Below are 24504 nucleotides of genomic sequence, written 5' to 3'. Positions count from 1 at the left end.
ATCTGGGTGGGGATGGTAGGGTCCTCTCAAGTCTCCCATGCATCCCTCTGATTGTCTCAGCCCTCCCCTGCTATACACTGACTGCCACAGGCTGGGTCGGAAATCCCAGGCAAAGAGCATCAACACAGGATCCAGGAGGGAACTAACATACAACAAAAGCCACCCCCTCCATGAAATTGGATCCATCTCTGCCCCCATGGGGCTAAGTGGCAGTTGAACGTGCTTATAAATGACATAAATCACTTGCAGGACCTCAAGAAACAATTAACTCAGATTGAAAATAGCTGCTAAGGTTTCACCTCCTTGTGTGTTTATGTCCCTTCACTTCAGCTTTTAGTTTTGAAAAAGGGAGGGTTAAAATTGTTTTGAGGGCCAAATTGCAAGGAAGGGCTAGTCTTTAGCTGTGGCATCTGTTTCACATTCCATGCAATTTGAAGACTCACAGGTTTGCCTTCTTAAAATAATTATATAATTATTAAAAAACAAAACAAAACAGAAGCTAACTGATTCTTCTCAGACATCAAGCTGGCACTGTAGAGTGGGTCAAATGGTTTCAGTGCAGAGAAGGGAATAGACAGATGATGGACAACAGATAGAAGATGGATAGATAGGTAGATAGATGGATGAAAACCTCAAAGGAATCTTCTGGAAGGAAACCAGGCTAGCAACAAAGACGACTTCCCATGTCTCTTTAGATCCACCCACAGTCCTGCATCTCCTTCACTTTACATTGGATGAGGCATTAATCACTCAGCCATTGTGAAGCACAGGAGGAGCTCGGGAAAATGTTGAGAACTAGAGAGTGTCTCATTTCATAAAGAACTATGCCAAAAGCCATTAACTTCCTTTTTTTTTGAAAGAGTAATTTGTTTTTTATTATAAAAACAATATAAATTCAGGAAAATTTGGAAAATACAAGAAATACTTTAAACCATTAAAGTCATCTCTAGCTCTACTCCCTGATGCTTTGATGCATTTCTTTCCAACCAGAAGGACATACACAACTGTGGCAGGGAGGGAGCAGGAAGTGGGTCAAAACTTTTTTTTTTTTTTTTTTTTTTGCGGTTCGCGGGCCTCTCACTGCTGTGGTCTCTCCTGCTGCGGAGCACAGGCTCCGGACGCGCAGCCTCAGCGGCCATGGCTCACGGGCCCAGCCGCTCCGTGGCATGTGGGATCCTCCCGGACTGGGGCACGAACCCGTGTCCCCTGCATCGGTGGGCGGACTCTCAACCACTGCGCCACCAGGGAAGCCCCTGGGTCAAAACTTTTGGAGGACTGGGTGAGGCTCGGGATCTGGAGGCCTTGCTTCCTGGTCCAGCGGCTGAGACTTCTCAAGGCTGGAGCCCCAGGGGCTCTCTGCTTTGTCCATTTCTTCATCCAGAGGAGGACACTTAGACCACATTCCTCCCATAGTCCCTCTCCTTACATTCTGAAAGTCTTTATAAGCAGATGCAATTGCTCCAGAGGTAGGGGAAGGTAAATCTAGTATCTCATCTGTTTTCTTTCTTTGTTTTCCTCTTTTGGAACCCTGCAGGATCCTCTCTTTTTACACACTTTACTCTCTATTTGGCATCACTTAAAAGACCCTCTCTTAAAATGAGAGGAATGCTTTGGTAGAAAAAGCACAGAACTGGAGAATGGGGGTCCTGGTTTCCCCTTGCCCTGCACTTAGCTGTGTGATCTTGGGTAACTTTCTTCATCTCTCCATGGGGGTGGGGATAGAAGCTAGGTCATTGGTTCTTATATGGGGACAGGAGGACAGAAGCATGTCTTAGTCACCTAGGGAGCTTTTTCAGATTACCAAGAGAACAAGATCTGTAAATGTTTGCTTGAGTCAATCCCTTTGTGATTCACTGGGAGTGGGGACAGGATGGAGTGGAGGTGGGGGGAGGCAGCAGCAGGTAGGGACATGGCCACGGGGGCTGGGAGACCACAAACTTCAGGGGAGGATGCTCTTACTTCTGTTTCTGTTGAACAACCATGTCGCCCAGACAACCCCCAGCACCAGCCATCTGAGAGATTCCTGGGGGGAGAGAACTGCTGCTGTGAATTGAGGAGACGGGAAGAACCCAGCTCAGATCCCACATTCTCTTGCTGTGCAATGTCTTGCGTAGAGACACTGACCACAAGGGAAGGAACCCAGTCTTTATCTCTGTCCTCTGGCTTTTGTATCCATCAAGACAAACTATTTTTTGACTCCAGTTTTGAACTTTCTAGACAGAAAGGAAAGGGTATCTCTGGAATTATCTTAGTATTGTGCTTTTTACCCTGTGCTCTTTAAGTTTTTTAAGTTATCTGTCTCCTTTCCCTATTCGATGGGGTTGACAGGAGCTAATTTGTAGGGATCCTCCCTACCAAGCCAGATAAAAGCCTGTGTGATGTTACTGAATGGATAGCATTTGTGATGCACGAAAGCCAGGAACCACATGCACCTTTGCCCACATTATTTTGAGTCCCTTATAAAAGTCTCCCACCAACACAAGTCTAACAATTAGTTTTCATTTAAATGGAAATGTCTTCTATACTCATGCAACTTAACCTTGTTACTTCCACTAAAATAAGTCTGCATTGAATAACTTTACCGTTTAGGAGGTTGGTGACCAGAGGGGGAAAAACTTTCAGAACCAATCACAATTCATTGGGTCAGATATAGGAAAGAATGACTGGAGAAATAGTGCTTAGGGGAGCTTGTCGTTCATAGGCATTTATGCTTTTACTTCTCTGAGCAAGAAGAATTCTTGTTCTTTGCTTGGCCTCAGCAATAAGGAATTGGGTACCTAGTGGCTGCTTAGCGGTGTTTGTATCCTGAAGCTTTGTATTTAAATAAGAGATCTTTGATGTACTTACTCACTGACATAACATGTGATTGGAAGCCCCCAAACCAGCAATTGGCAGCAACAATGCTACAGGTGTGGACATCAAATTGTGATGGGAGCCTCTGAGTGACCTCAGGCTCACCCTGAGCCAGGGTACTAAGGCAACATGAAAGGCCCAGTGAGCGAATGAATGAAATGAACGCTGTGATTTTGGATTTAATGGTGAAAAGACTTAAAAAACAGTATTAGGGGCTTCCCTGGTGGCGCAGTGGTTGAGAGTCCGCCTGCCGATGCAGGGGACACGGGCTCGTGCCCTGGTCCGGGAGGATCCTGCATGCCACGGAGCGGCTGGGCCCGTGAGCCATGGCCGCTGAGCCTGCGCATCCGGAGCCTGTGCTCCGCAGCGGGAGAGGCCACAGAGGTGAGGGGCCCGCATGCCACACACCCAAAAAAAACAGTATTAGCAAATCCTTTATCATGTTACGGCACCAGTAGTCCAAAGAAAGGGATGGGGGATATGTCTTAGTCTGCTCAAGCTGCTGTAACAAAGTACCATAGACTGGGTAGCTTAAACAACAGAAATTTATTTCTCACAATTCTGGAGGTTGGGAAGTCCAAGATCAAGGTGCTGGATATTCAGTGTCTAGTGAAGGTCCACTTCCTGGCTTGTAGTCTGCCACCATCTCACCATGTGGTCACATGGCCTTTCCTCAGTGCTTGCTTATGGGGAGAGAGATCTCTCTCTTTCTCTTCTTATAGGACACTAATACCATCATGAGGGTCCCACCCTCATGACATAACCTAAACCTAATTACCTACCAAGGGCACCACCTCCAAATACCATCACACTGGGGGCTAGGACTTCATAATGAATTTTGAGTAGACATAAACATTCAGCCCATAACAGGGTGTAATGAATCAAAGGAGTGTTAACAGAGCATTGGGGTTCAACTCCCACATTTCCCACTCCCACATCATCTAACTTCCTTGAGACTTTTCTGTGCATCTATAATACCGACCTTAAGTATTGTCCTGAAGGTGAAGTGACATGACCAGTGTTCCACACTTGGCATCAGGATTAGTCAGTAAATGCTTCATCAAATGACTAATATTACCTCTGTTGCTATTCCTAATCCCATGCTCCTGTCATTTCTCATTCCCAGAGAAAAATAAGTACTAATCATGATAGATTTATTTCAAAGAACATCAAGAGCTTCAACGTTTTCCTAGAGCGAGAGTTTCCATCTTGTGTCTTCATGTACAAAATGCAACCACTCCACAGACTTCTAAACACCAAATGATAGTAAGTTCCGGATGCTGTCCTTGCCAGTAGGAGAGCACTACCTGGAATGTCAAGTGACTACTGACTTCTGAGTCTGTGCTACTGCATTATAGCAAGCCCGAATCCCTCGTTCTTACCACTTTAGGGGTGAGAGTTCAGTGTAGGCGCCAAGTGGAAGATAGCGTTGGAGCCTGGTTGCTCACTACTCAGAATGTCATTTACAAAGGGGAGCTGTGTGAAAAAAGAATGAAGAAGCCCTTTTTGTTCTTGCAGGAATCAGTGTCTCACAAATGTCTCTGTAATGATGTTTTTATGAGTTAACCTCTGTGGTAGGTTTTTGCTTTTGTTTTGTTTTATTTCATTTTGTTTTGGTGTTTTTGCCCTGAAAGAAATCTTGCCTTTATAATTATCATCACCATGTACTGGATGCTTGAGGGTCTCTTGATCATAAGTAAACTTTACCTTAGTGACATCTGTCTTTAACTGGAATTGACACAATGTTTGATCTTATAGACTTAGGAGGAATGACTAAGAAATCTACTTCAGTATCCACATAAAATTTTCAAGCCGTACTGGGGAAAACCGTTCATTCACAAAATGGCTTAAGGAACTCCTAGTTCTATCACATTGAAACTAGAAAAGACTTTCACTAACAATACATTTGCATTTTTGTCATTGTGCTGAGGGAATTTGTAGATAGGAACCTCACCTGAGTTGTCATCACCATACTTCATCACCCTCAAGAAGATGGCCAATTTGAAGGGATAAAAGAAAAGGTGTTTCGACAGTTAATTCTCAAAGTAGAGAAAAACTGACCAAAATTTTTGCCTAGTTTCCTGTCACCCAGCGTGCACTTTCAGGGTCCATGAAAGGAAAGAGTTTTGTTGAATTAACACTGAGGGCGTATATTATGTCTTCCCTGACTAGCTCTCACCAGATAAGGCGAGGAGTTACACAACCAGGTAAAACATTTCCAGGATATTGTTTTGACTTTGTGTGTGCATTTTTAAAAAACCACTGATTTGTCAGAGCAAGTTGGGCTCTGCCACTTGGAACAAGTGACTGGGTCTGAGCCATTCCAGGTTAGGAGAGCAGGTTGGATGGTGAGGTGTGTTCCCATCGATCACTGATAAATATATTTCTCCCAAGGTGATGGGGTACCACACAGCCATTAGCCCACTCCTCTAGAGCCAACTGGCATTGATTATGCAGCTGTATCTCCTGCTGAGTCTCTGGGGTCACAAAGAAGGGGAAAAGGGAATTCTGATCTGACCTCCACAAATGCTGAAATGCCATCACTTGCTATTTTGACACCAATTTGCCAAGTTGTTCTTGACCTTTAAGTGCATCAAAGTCACCTGGGTGACATGTTAAAAAGGAGACTCCTTTGCTTCCCCACAAGAGCTTTTGATTTAGCAAGTCTGGGGTAGGGCCTAGAAATTAGCAATTTTAATAGGAGTGTTTTGATGTGTGAGGTACATGGACCATACTGCTGGAAACATCAGCCTAGCACAGTGGTTCTGAAACTTGAGTGTGCATCAGAAGCATGTGGTGGGTTTGTTACAACACTGATTACTAGGTCCAGCCCCCAGAGTTTCTAATTCAGTAAGTTTACCTTGAAGCCCAAGAATTTGCATTTTTAACAAGTTTTCAGATGCTGCTGCTGTTGCTGCTACTGGGGACCAAATTTTGAAAATCAGTGGCCTTATGAAAACACAGAAAGAGTACCTTTTTAAAAAACTATTGGCAAAGAAGATAGGTTTACTCTTTAGGGAAAGAAAAGAAATCGATGGACACTTATTGAGTATCTATAGGAGAAGGTGCCTGGCAGAGTAAAATGATATTTGTTTTATCTTGGTAATTTTTTCTTTTATTTATGTTTTTCACAGATGAGAAATCCAAAGGTTGGGGCAGTTATTACCTTGTTAAAGATCACATAGCTAGCTAAAATATTTAAAAAAAATTTTTTTCCTTAGAGTTTCTGTAGTTATACATGCAGCAATTTAGTGTAGCCTTTGCCCAGTGAGGGGGCTGCTTTTTGCTACTACCCAACTCAGCCCAGACTTAGCCAGCCTTGTCCTGTGGAAGGAAATGGCACTCATGCTACCTATTTCCTGTAAACACAGAACATCGCTTCCAGAAAGATGGCTGGATTTCATTGCTTACGTTTACCATTTCAGGGGCCAAGAAGCTCCCTGAGGATAGAGCCACTATACAGTTAGCAAATCAATCATAAAGCATTGATTTCATAGTTTATTCATTTATGAATTCATTAGTTTGCTTAAATATTTACTGAGAATGCCTGTATTTGCTCAGTATTGTACAAAGCACTGACATAGTAGAAAGTTCTAGAGTGAAGCCAGTGAATCAGAATTTGTGTGCTTCCCTCTCTGCTTGATAAGCATCATGCTCCTAGATAAGTCCCTTCTGTTCTCTGGTCTCAGGTTCTCCCTGTTGGCAAATTTAGGGAGTGAGACTAGGTGATCTCCGAGGTTCCTTTACTTCGGAACACTCCTGAATGTAAAATTTAACCCTCATGGTGTGCCTGACCCTCGAGCTGTGGGATGTATGTGTTTAGGGGAACGTGGTGGGTGTGGAAGGAAGTAGACATAGAAGGAAGAGTCCCAATCAAAATGTGCACACATGATATCACTGGAGAAAAATTACAATCTGGTATCTTACCCCAGGGGAATTTAGGTAGTATGTCTTCCTGTGGGAGAGGTAGTCAAGGATGGTGGGATATGAACTAGGGAGTGAGGAATGGAGAGGGTTGGATTAGTAGAAAGAAAATGGGAGCAGATTCAGCAAGTGTATAACCTCAGAAGCATGAACTTTCCTGATTTCACCCCCTCCCCCATAGCCCAGAGTCCTGTTTTCGGTGCTGGTCACATCATCAAACACCTCTGCGGCTGGGTGAGGAATCTGTTTGTGGGTAGTTGCCAGGTTTCGCAAATAAAAGTATAGAGTACCCAGTGAACTTTGAATTTTATATCAACAATACAATTTTTTAAAGAATAAGTATGTCCCAAATATTGCATGGAACATATTCATACTTAAAAATTATGCGTTGTTCATCTGAAATTCACATTTTAACTGGGTATCCTGTATTTTATCTGGCAGCTCTCTGCTATGGGGAATCTCTCAGAATCTGGCATGCCCATGAACAGTGAGGGGAAAGGAACCTCTTAGCATTTTAGCTGTTCCTAACTCCTTGCCCAATGGCCCCCTCAGAACACCTGAATAAAGTTATCTCTGGCCAGAGAGCAGAAAGAACCCAGCTCCCCTTCCTTCTGCTGCCCACACTCTCAGCAGGTGAGAGTTGAAAGCAGAGCAGCCTTTGGAATCCTCTTCTCTCACGCACCTGCTTCTCACCAGGATTAGCATTTAGGGTTCTGGAAGCATTAGATTCCTTTTCTTCTTCCTTCCCCACAGCCTTGGAGGCTCCTGGACACATGAAAATTGTTCTGCTTGCTTTCTCTTGTGTCACTCTCATTCCCATCATTCTGTACCTCGACAGACAGAGGGAGACCAACTGGAGGAGTGGTAGGAGACACTACCAGTGTCTGATACCAGTGGTAGGAGCTATTATTTTTCTGGTTAATTGCTTTCTTTTCTTTAAGAAAAGGAGCCCCTGGCTTTCCTGTCTCTCTAATCCTGCTCATCAGGTCATCAGGTTAGGGTGAGTTTTGTCTCTATCTCTCCATCTCCCTACTTATTTTGTCCTCATCTCCGGGTCCTTGAGTCCACTGCCTGTCAGGTGGGCTGTCTCCAAGGACACCTGCAGTCTGAGGCTGACTGAGCAGCCTGAGCATTACGATTCCTGTCCTTATCCCAGTACCCTCTTCTGCATAATGCAAGTTAAAGGATTCCTTCCTTCGGGACACAAGGTAGTATCTGAGCTTTCTTCCTGGAGTGATCACGAATCTCTCATGGGCAGACAAGCTCCATTTATTCATCGGTTCCTCCAGCATCTCTTCAGTGCCTACTTTGTGCCTTAGTAAATGTCTTCAAAATGAATCTCTGTCTGTGATTGCTCAGGAGGTATACTATGCAAGCCTGCAATCTACTCTCCTATTTTAGGGTGTGATGGGGTATTTGTTTGTTTGTTTGTTTTTTACTGCAATCAGATAGGGCAGCCTGGAAGAGGCCAGGACTGAACTTTGATCTGCCTACTGGACTAGATCAAGTGCCAGGAACTCCAGGCTTGTGGGCAATATATGGCATCAGAAGAACGAGGCAACAGCAGGTCACGATTGATACGGCAAGGTGTCAAGTGGAGAAGGCCCCGTAATCCAGGGAAGTCTTTTAGCAACTAGGGCCCCAGCTGTAGACTCAGGTCAAGAGCAAGACTTCACTGAAAGGAAGAAGAGAGCCCAGCAGGAGTGGGCAGGGCCTAAGGGCCTGGGGAACAACTTCAGGCAGAGGCCCAGTCACGTGATGTAGGGCACAGAGGGGCCTGGGTCTCAGAAATAAGAAAAATATCCTGCCTTGGCAACACAGGGACACAAGTTGGGAACCACAGTGGAAGCAAGTGATTTGAGGTCATCAGAGTCCTGAGTTAGAACTGCTTAAATTCAACTTTTCCAGGATCAGAGTTGTTCCTTTGGGTCCCATGAAGCTGAGGCTGCAGTCATGGGTTCAGTGGCCTAAGGAGGGGCCAGATAGGATAGGTGGGAGCTGGGCAGGGTCTGTCATTACCATCAGCCCCTCATGGGTTTCCATGAGCACAGAAATTTAATGAGTGTTTCAGGTATTGAAAATGATTTCCATTGGGTAAAAGTCTAATCAGACTGGATTCCTGAATAATCTACAAGGCAGCAAATTTAAAACTTCATTCAGATTGGAGAAGCGGACAGATGGTTCCTGTTTCCGGAGGCTCTAGCTTCCTCTGTAAACAGGGACTTTAGCCGGGTCCCCGGGTCAAGGAAGGAAACTAGGAAATGACCCTAGAGGAGGTCACTGAAGCCTGGTGCAAGCTGAGTTACGATACCAACAGGTGTTTGCCAGCCTGTGGTGGGACCTGCTCTCCCCAGAACGCGATGGTCTTTGCACAGTCGAGGGCTGGTTGGAGAAACCGACTGCGGGCACAGGCCATGCAGTGGTGGATGGGGAGATGTTCCAGTCGCAGGCCTCTGGGCCACACAGGCGAGGCCAAGAAGCATTGAAGCAAACCGCCAGCAGGTGCTTCTCCTGCCCAAGCTCCCGGAGTCAGCATGTGAAGAAACCAGCTGTGTCTCTGGTGACAAGTTCTCAAGCTCTCTGGAGCATGGAGTCATCCAAGCAGAAAGATCAGACCATGGTTGAGTGCAGGTAAAGAGAAACGCCGTGTACCCAGCAATAGCTCGAAGGGCCAGACGAAGGACTTGAAGGAAGGACCACAGGATCTGCAGTTTCGCCAGAGAGAGGAGGAGGCCAGTGTGCCGGAGGAAGGAAGCTTCACAGCTCCAGAGGCTGTCGATAGCAAGAGTGCTTGTCATCATCTTTATGGAGAGAACAAATGTTTGTGGCAGCAACTAGCCTCCCTGGGCTTTGCTCTGCCTGCTCTGTCCCAGAAAAGTCACACAGCCAGCCTTGGATCAGAAGAGGATCTCAGCTATGACACAGGCTCAGGACCTGGATTGATATTTTTTTAAGGTCCCCAAATAGATATTTACAAGTGAGGCTTCCCTTTGAGGCTGTTATTACAACTTATCTGGCTTAGAAATGTATCTTAAGTGTTCCATATGTTTATCTATATCCTAGGCCAAACAGCTGCACCAGGTAAACACCCTGGCCTGGCCCAGCCCAGGCTGATGGCTGGGTTCTGCAGCTTTGGGATTGGGAGCTAACAGACTTCCTAGCGTGAAGTGTGGAATTTCCGGTCACTGTTCTTCATCTTCTTACACTGGACTGTCTCAGTGGAAAGAGACCAGAAAGAGCCAGTGCAGTGTCCAAAGAGCTTAGCCTAGGAAAGGACACTGTGCTGGTAATCCTGAACACTTGCCTAAGACCTTTGGCTCTTCAAATATATAACAACATCTAATAGCTGTGCTCGATTCTCAACAATTCCATGGAGAAAGTCAAGTCATTGTTTTTAGCTCAGTTGTTTGAGTGAGGAAACTGCAGCCCAGGGTGGGCCGACACAGGTCTGTGCTCTTCTCAGCACACCATTAAGGCTCCTACAAGTGAGGGCCTGTTCCAGACTCCAGGTGGGTTCCTCGTTCAAGTTGTTCTTCACATTCTCCCCCAACCCCCGCAGTCATTTAGAATATGCGAGCAGGGTCATTGGCCTCATGTTCTAGATAGAAGCCCCCAATGCTGCTTCTCCCCAAGGATTTCATTTCCTAAGCTGCTTCTCCACTCTTTTTCATTCCATTCATAGCTTTATTCCTGGGCAAGAACCTTAACTTTTATTTAAGCTCTTACTCTGTGTAAGACACTATTGTTAGTTTTTAACTAATTCTAGCAAACTTATTCCTCATAAATAACCCTATGAAGAGAAAACTAGCTTCATCTCCATTTTACAAATGTAAACCAAGGCCAGGGACAGTAGGCAGATGCCTAAGATCCCACAACCAGGAAGCGGCAGAGACGGGATTCAGTTTAAATTGGAAGGCTTGAGAGTCTGTTGTCTTCATCGCTACGTCACCTGTTTTAATCTAGACCAGTGATTCTGAGACCATAGTGTACATCTGGGTCTCTGGATTCCTCTCAGATTTGGATTCAGTAGATTTGGGGTAGGGGGCCTGAGAATTTCCATTTCTGACAAATAATGCTGCTGCTGCTGCTGGGGAACCCACACTTTGAGAACCCCTGATCTAGGGATGCCCAGTACAGCTGCCTGAGAATCAACTGGGCAAGTTTTTGAAAAATGATGACTCGAGGGCTCCATTCTTAGATATTGTGACTTAATATGTTTTGGAGGAGGGACTAGGAACCTATAGCTTTACAAAGCTCCACTGGAGATTCCTTTTTTTTATTTTAATTTTTATTGTTTTATTCTTTTTTATTGAATGAAAGAGTCTTCAAATTCTATAGCGCTTTACAATTTTCAAAAGATTTGCACACCTGATTTCACAGAATCCCATAATAACCCTTTTTCCCCCCTCTACCCCTATATTGCCCCTCCTGCCTTTCCTCTCCCCTCTGGTAACCACTAGTTTGTTCTCTACATCTGTGAGTCTGCTTCTTTTTTTATTTTATTCACTAGTTTGTTGTATTTTTTAGATTCCACATATAAGTGATATCATACAGTATTTGTCTTTCTTTGTCTGACTTACTTCATTTAGCGTAATGCCCTCCAAGTCCATCTGTGTTGCTGCAGATGGCAAAATTTTCGTTCTTTTTTATGGCTGAGTAGTATTCCATTGTGTATATTTACCACATCTTCTTTATCCATTTTTCTGTTGATGGACTCTTGGATTGCTTCCATACCTTGGCAATTGTAAATAGTGCTGCTATGAACATTGGGGTGCATGTATTTTTTCAAATTAGCGGTTTGGGGTGGTTTTTTTTTGATATTTACCCAGGAGTGGAATTACTGTGTCATATGGTAGTTCTATTTTTAGGTTTTTGAGAAACCTCCATATTGTTTTCCACAGTGGCTACACCAATTTATATTCCCACCAACAGTGTACCAGGGTTCCCTTTTCTCCATATCCTCACCAACATTTGTTATTTGTGTTCTTTTTTTTTTTTTCTTGCGGTACGTGGGCCTCTCACCGTTGCGGCCTCTTCCGTTGCGGAGCACAGGCTCCGGACGTGCAGGCTCAGCGGCCATGGCTCACGGGCCTAGTTGCTCCACAGCATGTGGGATCTTCCCAGACTGGGACACGAACCAGCGTCCCCTGCATTGGCAGGCAGTCTCCCAACCACTGCGCCACCAGGGAAGCCCTGTGTTCTTTTTTTGATGATAGCCACTCTGACAGTGTGAGGTGATATCTCATTGTGGTTTTGATTTGCGTTTCCCTGATGATAGACATGTTAAGCATCTTTTCATGTGCCTGTTGGCCATCTGCATTTCCTCTTTGGAAAAATGTCTATTCAGTACTTCTGCCCATTTTTTAATCGGGTTGTTTGTTCTTTTGATGTTGAGTTGCATGAGCTGTTTATATATTTTGGATATTAATCCCTTATTGATCATATCACTTGCACATATCTTTGAAGAAAGAAAAAAAAAAGACCTACAAGAACAAATTCAAAACAGTTAACAGAATGGCAATAAGAACATACATATTGATAATTACCTTAAGTGTAAATAGACTAAATGCTCCAACCAACACACATAGAGTGATTGAATGGGTATAGAAACAAGACGCTTATGTATGCTGCCTGAAAGAGACTCACTTCAGATCTAGAGACACACACAGAGTAAAAGTAAGGGGATGGAGAAAGGTATTCCATGCAAATGGAAATCAAAAGAAAGTCAGAGTAGCAATAATTATAGCAGACAAAATAGGCTTTAAAAAAAAGACTGTCATAAGAGACAAAGAAGGACACTACATAATGATCAAGGGATCAATCCTAGAAGATACAACAATTGTAAATATATATGCACCCAAAATAGGAACACCCGAAATACTTAAGGCAGATATTAATGGACATAAGAGGAGAAATCAACAGTAACACAATAATCATAAGGGACTTTAACACTCCACTTACAGCAATGGACAGATCACCCAGACAGAAAATCAATAATGAAACGCTGGCTTTAAATGGCACATTAGATCAGATGGACTTAATTGATATATAATAGAACATTCCATCCAAAAGCAGCAGAATACATTCTTTCCAAGTGCACATGGAACATTCTCCAGGATAGATCACATGCTAGGCCACTGGAGATTCTGACATCCAGCTAGATTAATCTGCTGGGCTAATCTCCTGGTGACTCAGTTGTCCAACTAGAAAATTAGCATAAGAATTAGTCCATCTACTCAGGATTGTTGACTAGCTCAAATAAGGAAACCAATATGAAAGTGTTTTGCAAAGATAATAGTTATAATTAGAAGCAGTTTATTGTTGCTGTTAAGCAGTTTGTTGAGGCCTTCGTGGTTGGACCAGCCTGATTTTCGTTCATTTCATTCTAGAAGGTAAAACTAATACTTTATAGGAGATCAGAGTTTAAATGAGGAAATTGAGGCCCAGAGAGCTGAAATAACTTGTGGAAGTTCACATATGCAGCAGTGGTAGGAGAGAACTAGAAGCCATGTTTCCTGACTCTCTATATTCACCCATATTCAGACAATTTCTAAAACAGGCCTTGTAGGTAATTACCATGTTGTTGACTCAGTATATGATTAATTACATTAATGGTCCATAACGGTCCTTGCTTGCTGAATCCTCATAACCTCAAGCAACCAGTACTTCATAGATCCTTGTAATTTGAAAGTACCTTTAAAGTTTTCAGAGTCACTTCTCTAGGAGAAACCTCAACCCAGGCCCTTCCAGACCATGCAGTCTGCATCTACTCCTCTGGAGAGTGAAGATACAGGAAGGACTGTCTCATTGGTCTATATAGGGCAAGAATGATGTTAGAGGAGGAACCTCCTCTCCTCCCCAAGTCCACAGGTATGGTGCCAAGCATTAGGTTAGTTCCACTTGCCTATGCCTATGTGACACAATAGTGTTACAAGTATAATTATTAGTTATCTTTGGAAGCTCCTAATTAATCTTGGAAAAACAAATCAAAGATCTTCCACCTCTACCTTATTTGATCAAAAGTAACTACCAACCCTATCTTTTATTTAAAAATCGTTATAGCAGACATTTTAGGTTGGCTCACTCCAACTTTCTTTTAGCTTTCCTTCGTTTTTCTTAGTTTTTTCTCTACTGTGCAGGTTGGAAAGCTAATGACTACATTTGCCAGACTCCCTTGCAGCTAGGATAGAGACAGATCGCCTTGATTCCACCAATTAGAGGCATCCTATTTGTGACTTGGAGAAATAAGAGGTTGTTTCTATGCAAAGAGAAATTGGATCTTCTGGGTATGCAGATAGCAGATAGCAAAGTGCAGATAGCAGTAGCAAAGCTCTTGGATTCAACTCTCAAGGGTAGTCAATGCCTGGAGATATAGGCAGTGGTGTTTCACTATAACAGTTTTGGGATATAGTTGGATCTTATTACTGTTTGGTTCTGACTATATAATAAACAAGCCTGGGCTCCTGACTATCCAGGAGATTCTCTATGACCTTCTTAATATCCTTTTCTACTTAAATCGGCTAGGCTCGATCCTCTCGATTGAGACTGAGAATCATAATTTATATAATCCTAACTATAATAATAACAATAATGATAACTAACATAATGTAAAGTGTATCTATGTAACACTATTATATATGCAAAAATAGTAATATTATTGTAATGCATCTAGCCTATTATGTACCAGAAACTCTTCCAGGCACTTTATGGGTATTAATTTATCCAATGCTCACCCCCATCCCTAGGAGTTTAGTACATTATCCCCATTCTGTGGATGAGGAAACACAAATATAAAGGGGATAAGATGCCTAAGTTCACAGAGCAAACAAGGGAGAGAAGTTCAGATTTAAACCATGGCAGTCTGGCTCTGCAGCCCATGACCTGACTTCTTGGGGCTCCATTGCCTGCCAGTCTTATGAAATAGGTATTATTATTATTATTAGTTTGCAGGTGCAAAGGTGAGGTACATTCTGAGAAGTTCACTGACAGCAGTCAAACAGCTGGTAAGTGACTGGCCATATGTGGACCCAGGATCTCCAGACTCTGCGTCCAGGGGTCTTCCGCCTACGCCTCACTGCTGGTCAGAGTTTCCCTCTATTGCTTCTTTCTCCATTCATTTATTCAGGCTGTCCATTATTCATGCATCTCTCCATTCATCCAGCTGTATCGTTCCTGTGCAAGTACTTTGGTCTATTCTATTTCTTAAAGAATATGGAGCTTGTGGTCCCAGGGCCTCTTCCTATAATGTGCTAAAACCCACACCTCATTTCCTTTGGAGTCCTATAGAGGTGTAGCATGGCCCATAAAAAACACCATCTCTGCTCATATCTCATGATTTTTGCAAATTAATGATCTAAGTAAAATGGACCATTGCCTTTAAAAGTGTGCAATAAAAAATGATAATAAATGCTAGGCCGAAGATCATAATGGAAACACAATTGTTTGGGGTATTTTGCTATGGTATAGTTCCCCAGCCTGAGTGCTTTAAGTGGAACTGGCTGGGTTTTTTGGGGTTCCATGTTCAATGCCTTGAGTCTTCACACATGGCTGGGTGCAGAATAAGAACTGCCTGTGAAGTCAGAAGAAACTTAAATCTGAGGCTTGCCAATAGGCGTATCAATTAGACAGTGACCCAGAAATTCTTGGAAGAGTGATTTTGAGCTCTCTTCTGTCTCCTCGAGGGCTCCTTCCCTGCCTTCCTGCCTTCCATAACTTCTTGGTTGAAAACTGGAAGAGCTGGGATTTTTGCCCAGGAAGGCTTAGGAAAACAAAAGTTAACTGCTGTAGCTTTGAGAAATAAATTGCTCTGTGAGGCAAAGGAAAAATCAAAGATCTGGGGAGAAAAATGAAGCCACAGTTTCAATTATAACTGTTACCAGGTTTAGGTCCAACTTTGGGCCAAAGTGTCATCCAGACAGATGTTCTTGCAATTTGGTTTCCATAATAAATGTTGTACTTGTGAAAATATTTTAATGACATCTCGGCACTTTACTAGGCCTCAAATTCTCAAAGATTTTCCAGGTCAGGCAAGGACCATTTGCACCATCTCACCCAGTGACCTTTTTCATTTTGCTGGGGCTTATGGAGAACATTAAACTTGCAGATGCAATTATTACATAATAAAGTATTGATTTCCTAAGAAACCCTGTAACATTTTCTTCTTAATAATTAGCATTTACAAGGAATACATCCAAGAACTTTTGTAGAGGATTAACCGCCTATTGCCACTTGAATGAGATACTTAGTACTTTAGTTAAAAAATACATAGCATTAGAAAATAGCTTCAGTTTTCAGAACTGCAGATCAGCTGCACATCACTTATACAGGTTCCCACAGTGACCTAGTTAAGATTTTAAAATAATTTTGATATGTGATATAAGCCATTCTGAAAATGACATTTTTAGGCAAATTCAATTATCTTCTCACAGCTGATACGGACTTTAGTTTTGCTTGGCAGTAGGATAACTAACTTGCTGAATTATCTCCTATGGACAGTTTTCATCTGTTAAAGCATCAGAAATAAGAACAATGCACAATTATAGAATGAAATTCCCCCTAAAGTCAAAGAAATTTTCAAGTACAATTTAAAGTTAGCTTCTAATGACTGAGGTTATTAAAACTCTAAATGATCAAAGGCCATGATGACTGGATATATTCACGGGAGGAAAGAGAAGATTTATAAATAAGTCATCTGAACATAATGTTTTTCCACATGTTTCTGGTTTGCTCCTGTTGAAATTAGGGAAGTGCATTCATGTCCTTCATAGGTTCTGTTGAAATTGTCTCCTGAATGTGTTGAAGTTAGCTTTGAGGGTACTTTAGACACCAGGGCTGCTGGATCTTGAGAAATAGTGTGCTAACGTCAATACAACACCAGCCAACCTGGAGTCCATTTCCAGTTACACCAATGATGAGCTCTGCCACTTAAAAATATTGCCTGTCTTTAGCTATGTGCTTCAACTCTGATGTCTGGAAGCAACTTGGCATTGGCCTTGAAATCAGGGAGACAGCGGTACCACTTATTCCTTCTGTATCTCCCAGAGGAGAGTAAGGCATTCATCCATTCAAACAAAAGATTTTGTGGAGTTCCTCCTGTGCCCTCAGCCTTGAGTTGAATGGGGTGTTAGGACAAGGTTGGAAAGGGGGCATAGCTCTTATCCTCAGGTCACTGACAATAACAACATGTCAAATACATGTGCACAGATGACTGAGCGTATTTAACTGTATAGGTAGAGCTTTTGCTCATGCTTTTCCCTTTACCTGAACGTATTGTCCTTATTTCTTCAACGAGCTAACTTGAATCATCTTTTAAGATATAGCTCAAATCCTCTTTCTTCCAGGAAGCTTTCTCCAAACCCAATCATAGTTTCACTATTTTCCAGATTATGTTAAGGTTATCTTTCCACGGGTCTGGCTCAGTTATTAGAATCTAATTCCCTCCAAACAAGGATTGGTTGTGTTTCTTTCCACATCCCAGGGCTTAGCCTCTATCTTTTAATGGTATTGGATAAACACCTGGCAGGGAGTTAATGCCCATCTTCTCTGTCCATCTCTAGCACACAATTTTCCTAATGATAAGGCAGCATATAACTATCTCGAATTATAGTTACTTGGTTATATGTCATCTCGTCTAATAGACTGAAGAGTTCTTAGTGCTTTGCAGCAAAAAGACACATATTTGAACCCTTCCCTACCACTTACTGCCCAGGAGACTTGGACATTTTATTGGACTAACAGTATTTACTTCATAGAATTGTTATGAAATTTAAAGGACATGGAAAGTGCCTAACAGTGTTTGACACACCGTGTATACTCAATAAATGTTTTTCTCTATGCCCATGTTCTCATTGATGGAAGGAAACATATCTTGAATTATGTACTTTGCACATAGTAGATATTAAAAAAACAGTGGGTGAAAGTATATGAAGCCAAATTAATTCTATAGACAATTAATATGATAGAAATTTAGAGAAAGGCAGTCATTGTGGGAACTACAGTGCTCAGCAGATGCTTCATGCGTGAAGGGAGAGCTGAGTGAACACTGAAGGCTGCGTGGGATTTCCAATGATCACACGTTAAGAAAAATAACTACCACGTATTGAGCACTTATTTTGTGCCAGGCACTATGCAAACCGTTCTATATGTCTCGTTTAATCTTCACAATAACCCTATCAAATAAGTATTATGATAATTGCTACCATTTTACATAGGTGACATGGTAAATATTTGTTTTGAATTTCAAAGTGCTATTTGCACCTGTGGTCTCTGCTAGCCTATATGGTCCATCTGTGCAGATTAGAAAAAGGTCCCCTCTATCAGTCAGTGTTCCAACCAGAAAGAGAAGATGGAGGCAAAAGGATTTAATTGAACAGAATTGAATAAAAGGACCTTTTACAGAGGTGTGGCCAGGGAGAAGGGAACCCACAAGGGTTGATGAGGCACCCAGGGGCCAGCAACAGTGAAGGCCTTTATTACCCACAGGCCTAAAAGAACAAGGGAGGGAATAGCATTGCTAGACCCCAATGAGAGCTAGAGCTGTGTGGGAGAGGCTGCCCAGCAGGACCACAAACACTGTCAGAACCACGGGGGGTCAGGGAGGGAGCATGTGCAAGGGAGGGTGTCTCATCTCCTACTGGTGATTCCAGGTGGCCAAACCCCACTGGCAGCCAGAAGGTAAGAAAGTCTCAGATGCTTTGTGTAGGGGCCACCATGTGGGGCACAGAACAGGGCAGAGAAGATCAATGAATGGGTCTGGCTGGGGAGGAGGAAGTGGAGATTAATCGGCACATAACTCCCTGACCTGACAAATTAGGAAACATTTCCTCTGGGCAGATGCAGCTCCAAGGATAAGTGACTTAGCCACGGTATCCCACTGAGGAACACACCCAGGACTGCGTCCTGTGATGTAGCGAGTGGAGACCAGCCTGGATTTCAGTCCCCACTCACCTCCTAGGCCAGGAGCCTTGGTGTCAGAGTAACCTGTATGCAGCAGGCTTGACTTGGCATGTCTGACTATTAACACAGGAAGCACATAACCCCAAATATAGTTGTGGTAGGAAGCTGATAAAATGGGTCCCCAAGGAAGCCTCACAATAACTGAGCTGTCACTAATAGGTTGAAATACACCTTGATGTCTTGCCTCCGTCTGCTGAAGCTCATTTCCCCTGACAGGACCCTACTGCCTTAGACTTCTCTGGGCCCTGTGTAGCTTCTCAGTTGATGGTCAAGCCTCCTGAGTGCTCCCTGGGACAGGATCCCCTCCTCTTTCCACAGATCAGATCATAGCTCCAAGGACCTGCACTGCATCTGAGCATCAGGGAGGAGTCTCCATCTATCCTTGCTGGTCTTGTACCCAAATCACACAGAGTTGCCCATAATCTTGGAATGAGTTAATGTATCTTTCTTCTGATGTTATAGGACCATTGTTTCAAGGGATTTGAAGAGGGAGGAGGCAAGTTCATACCTACAAAATGATCATTTCTGATAGCCTTAAGTCTTCACTAATCTGCACAAACAAGACAGCCTGGCTTTTCTGGGAGTAACTGCATACTTGCCTGTGTTCCCAGGCTCGCAAGCTCTGTGAAAGGTAGGAGTGTCCCCATCTGTTCACTTTTTCCTCATTGCTTCTGAAAACTCTGCCCTTGGCTGGGCCCCTTGGTATGCAGAACCGTCTGGCTGAATCTCATTCTTTGCCAAAACATATGTTAAATTGGGTAGTTTCACTGTGGGTTATTTGCAAGAATATAGTTTTCTTGAACATTATAATTATACTTATTTAATTATTTATTCAATCCATCATGAACGAGTTCTTGCCATGTCCCAAGTACTGAGGATAATGAAATAAAATCAAGGTCTCCACCCTCAGAAACATACCAAAAATATACCTGGACCCCAGATTTTGAGCTGAGAAGAACTTAGAGTTCTACTAAGTTAGGCCCTTACTTTTTGGCAGCTAAGCTATCTCCACTTTACAAAACACCAGTGGGAGGGTCAGAGAGTTAACAGTTTGCCTTGTCTGAGGCCCCATAGCTGGTTAATGGTAGCAAGGAGGCTAAAATACCACTCTTTCTCTCTTGTCAAGACATCTTGTTTAGCAGGGATGTGCTGAGAAATTCCCATTACCTGGCCAGGAGTTATTAGAGCCTGTCTCACCTTATTCACAAGTGGAACCACAGACTGGCCATTCTTGTTAGATGTTGCATTGGCCTGTAATGCTACTAGACTTAACAGGAAAATCAGAAAATCTCAACTTGGTAGTGACCTCATTTTCAAAGCCAGCCCTAAGACCTACAGGAAAGGTTTCTGGCTTAAGACACAATCCACACACCTCACTCTTTGGGTTAGAGAGGAAATGGCTTTGGCTTACCTGGTAGACCAGGTGCCCCTGTGCTGTTCCCGACTTGGTTTGCTTCTTGGCCAAGGGGATGAACTTCAACACTTCTGGCCTAGAATAAGGTCCTAGGGCTAAAAGATACAGCCTTTGCTGAGAGATGACCAAGGGGGCCTGGCCTCCGCACCCAATAGCCACACTCGCCCCTTAAATAAGAACAGAATTTTGATCCACGACTCTGTAGTTATACTGAGTTGCATAGCAGTGCAATTAATGCCGCTTAATGTAAACTGAAAACAGAATTTCTGCAGCTGCCAACTTCCTCCGGCTCAGCCAGTGCTATATGCTGACTTCATTTATAAGCATTATTTTCTTTCTCATTATGTTGATTGCAGAAAGAAAATCAGTCCAAGAAAGAGAAACAGACATCTAACTTCTGCTGGCAACACGCAGAATGCAAAATTTAGGTTGCAGGTATTGATTTCCATCTAGCATAGCACCAATTGCTCCATAAAATTGAAGCCCTTCTGACATCTCAGTCAATGGTCAATTTGAATACATCAGGCCCATGAGCTCTGCTGGACCCCAGCTAGGAATCTGGTCTGGGTGTCACATTGCCTGTTTTTTCAGTTCATTCCCCTCTCTCACCCCAGATTCTCTGCTAAATGTCTGATGAAAGCTTCATGAAAATAAATGAACTTTTGGTTTTCTAGTCATGCAGTCACTGCCATGGTTTCATTAGCAAGGGTCTGGCTGCCGCTGTAGGCGTTTTCCTACATTCCATCTACTAATCTTGGATGTGTGAGATCCGTGAGTCAGCAACATCTGAATGGAGCATGGTCCGTTGGGCCACATGACAGGCATTGCTGTCTGCAAAAATCTTCAGCGTCCAAAAAAAAGACATTCAATGCTTGACAAATAAGGGTTTCCCCAAACCTCGCTTTATAATAATAGAGAAGATAGAAGTTTTTACATAAGGTTATGGTAAGGGTGAATATGACTTTTGTTCTGAGCCAAACTGCTAACTAGTATGTGTGGTTTAGTGTTGGGAAGGGAATTGCAAAGCTGCAATAGAACACGTGGTAACTGAAGTCAGTACTGTCTCAGAAAATAGATGAGAGCTGACTGGACACCATGTTTAGCTATGAAACACCCCTTCCAGTCAAAATTCCAGATCCAGCTCCTAGGTCTTTTGAACAGTTCTTAGTATATCAGTTTCCCAGAAGCAGCTCACTTTCTGCAGTGATGACACAGACCTAGGGAAGATGATAGAAACTCATCATCAGTCTGACTTCATTCTTCCGTATATTGGCATTACTCTCTGTACCACTTGAAGCCAGTGGGAGCTTCCCCAGCCAAGCAGATCCACTGGGGTGGGAGAGTGCATTGGAAATCAGGCCATCCCTAGAAATAAGACACCACCAATGACTAAACTCTTGGGTGATGCATTTTCCAAAAGTGCTGGAAATCTCTGAAGAGTGCAGCTAGAGAATACTGCTCTTCAACAATGGAATCTTCCACATCTTGCTTCAACTTTCAGGACATATGAAAATGATAATGTCTATTGTTCAGTAGAGAGAAATATGGGAAAATTCCAAAGCAGACTCCAGAAAATAACACAAAAAAATGGCCTCCGCCTTATCCCCCAGCCCCCTGTACCCCAGTGGTGTGTCATTAGAGTTGTACAACTTAGAGCCTCAGTACTCAATCACATTCCAACCCTCATCGCCTGGGTCCTCACACCCTTGCAGGGCAGAGCCAAAACAGGCTTGCAGAGCAGCTATGACATCAGGAGATTTGGGCAGGGGAGTCATGGATTTTCTCAATAGTTGTTTCCACATCAAAGGAGGAACTCCCCTGTCCTCACGAATGTGTGTTCTACCAAAGGATTTTACTATACTTACGCAACACCTAAACTGAGGTCCTGCCCCGGGCAAAATAGATACATTTCCTTTTCTGTGCTCTCCCATCTTCTTGTGTATAGTTTTGCTTTTCTTTCCCCACCTGCCCCCCACAGTACATTCTTGTTGAATTTTGTCTGATCTATACCCTCGCACTTCCAAAGACCTTCCCCTCTGCGCTTTCTCCCTAGCCTTCTTCCCTCGGAGAAAATGCACTTTTTCTTAGTTCTGTTTTCTTGTTTCTTGCTCTGTTCAATTCATCTTATTAACTGATTTAAACTAAAGTATTAATGGCTGAAAATGAAAACTAAAGGTGTAATCCAGCCAGACAACGTAAGTGTAAGAGAGTGACAATTTTTATTATTTTAGCTACTGGCATAATCACTCAGAGAGGAAACTCATTATTTGGGGAAAATAATTTATCAAGCTGTTTGGGGTAGAAGATGAGACTCTGAGGGCAACAGTTTCAAAGGGAGCCCAGATTTTAAAAAAAGGTCCTTGAAGTGCTCTGCATGAGAAACTTGTGTTTTATTCCTGAGAGAAAAGGGAGAGATGAGAATAGATGGGTAGAGAAGTGTGGTGGAGGGAAGAAGATGCTACAAGAACCTGTGTTCTTTGTGAGATAAAGAGCTGGTGAGATTTCTACATGGGAAGGGGGCAAAGCACATTTGAAGAATGGGGGTGTCTAATATTTCATTTAAAATCATGATCATGCTCATTATTGCAGTGAAAACTCTTTTTCTCCAAACCTTCATTCACATCCACTAGACACACAAATATATTTTGTGAGTATATTTGTGTACCTGTGTGTAAAGAGAAAAAAAAAAAGAGTTTCACAGTTTCATCGATGAGGTACATGCAAAAGCAAGAACTCACAGACTGAAGTGACCCTGAGAATAAAAATCTGGTTTCCCTACTCCTAGGAATTCACAGAAATCTTTAGGAGGATTTGCCCTTCCAAAGTATGCAGTTATGGGTTTTACCTAATATGATCTAGATCTAAAGGAACAGGCAGGGCAGCTGCTGTAATATTTGTAGTCCAATGAAGTGAAAGGACGTACGGTAGAATTTGTTCATGGGGAAAGGAGGAAGGGAAATGAAGCTTCCCCAGAGGGTGAAACAAGCCTGGAAGGCTTGTTAAGACCACTCCCCTTGGGATAGGAAGGAGGGAAGAGATTTTGGACTCCTGTGGCCTTAAGTGGAAGCTGGGAAGATTCCATGTGATATGGCATGGGACAATCCCTCTTCACTGTGCCCGGATCTGTGAAGATAAGTGCCTTCATGCAGTGTAGATTGGAGAGGAACCTTCTGCCTTGATGGGTGGAATTTTTGAGCAACAAATACTAGAGCCAGTGTGGGGCTAATAGTATGGGCCACGTGACATTTTTTTGGCAAGAGCAGCAACACGGTGGACCAGGTCAGTTAGATCTGGCTGCAGTCATCAGGCGAAGGCACAAAAACAAGGAGTGACAGCATGTGTGACGTTTTTCCAGGTCTCCCCTCCACTCCCATGTCAGCAGTGGCTAGGATCTGGGAGGAGCTGGATTTTTCTGCCATTGACAAGCAGGGTAAGCAGATAACTAATGTGTTCCAGAAAAACATGTTTTCAGGTGTAACCTGGGCAGGGGTGGGGTTGCGGGGGGGAATCTGTTATTATCAGGATATTCTAATGCAAAAGAACATTTTAGAAACAAGGTAGTCTTTCCCATTATACTCATTAATGAGATAATTTCCTCATGCCGGGTATATGGGTAGATACTGAATAGTCTTCATTTCTAGGCTTTACAACAACCCAAAGAGGTAGATGTTATATATTTTACAGATGAGAAAATAGAGGTTTCAGAAGATTAAAGACTATTTATCTCCAAGTTCAAATGCTAGGATGCTCAAGGGAGGAGAGATGCAGTTTTAATTGGTCTCACTGCCGAGTTGGTTGTCTTCTATGGCAGGAGTCAACAAACTACAGTGGTGGCCCACAGTCTATTTATGCCCCATTAGCTAAGAGTGGATTTTATTGTACATTTTGAAAGGAGTATTTCAAAGGAAGAAGTAATATACACGACAGAGAGCATGTGTGTCCCACAAGCCTAAAATAATTACTATCTGGACCTTTGCAGAAAAGATTTGCCAATCCCTGTTCTGTGGCATAAACCCACTACTCTTCCTCTGCACCAGGGCAACCCTGAATATGACTGTCGATAAGCATAGGTACCACCTCTGCCTCATGATGAGGAAATGCAGGTATTTCATGTACTTGGTGTTGCTTAAAAATCCTTGTTGGACCATCAAGATGGCTCTCAGCTAGAGCCTTAAAACATCAAAACACAGTTTGTGTAAAACACTGAGGAAATGATAGGATTACAAAAGCAGAGGCTTTCTCTAGAGTGTGAACTTATGACCTGGAGACTGAATTACTAAGGGGTCTAGGGATAAGCTTAGAGGTGTAGGACCCCCTGAAATTGTGCACAATTCTCAAACAGGTGATGACTTCTAAAA

The sequence above is a fragment of the Pseudorca crassidens genome, chromosome 14 (genome assembly GCF_039906515.1).
Source record: "Pseudorca crassidens isolate mPseCra1 chromosome 14, mPseCra1.hap1, whole genome shotgun sequence".
Lineage (NCBI taxonomy): Eukaryota > Metazoa > Chordata > Mammalia > Artiodactyla > Delphinidae > Pseudorca > Pseudorca crassidens.
This window is presented reverse-complemented; position numbering follows the sequence as displayed.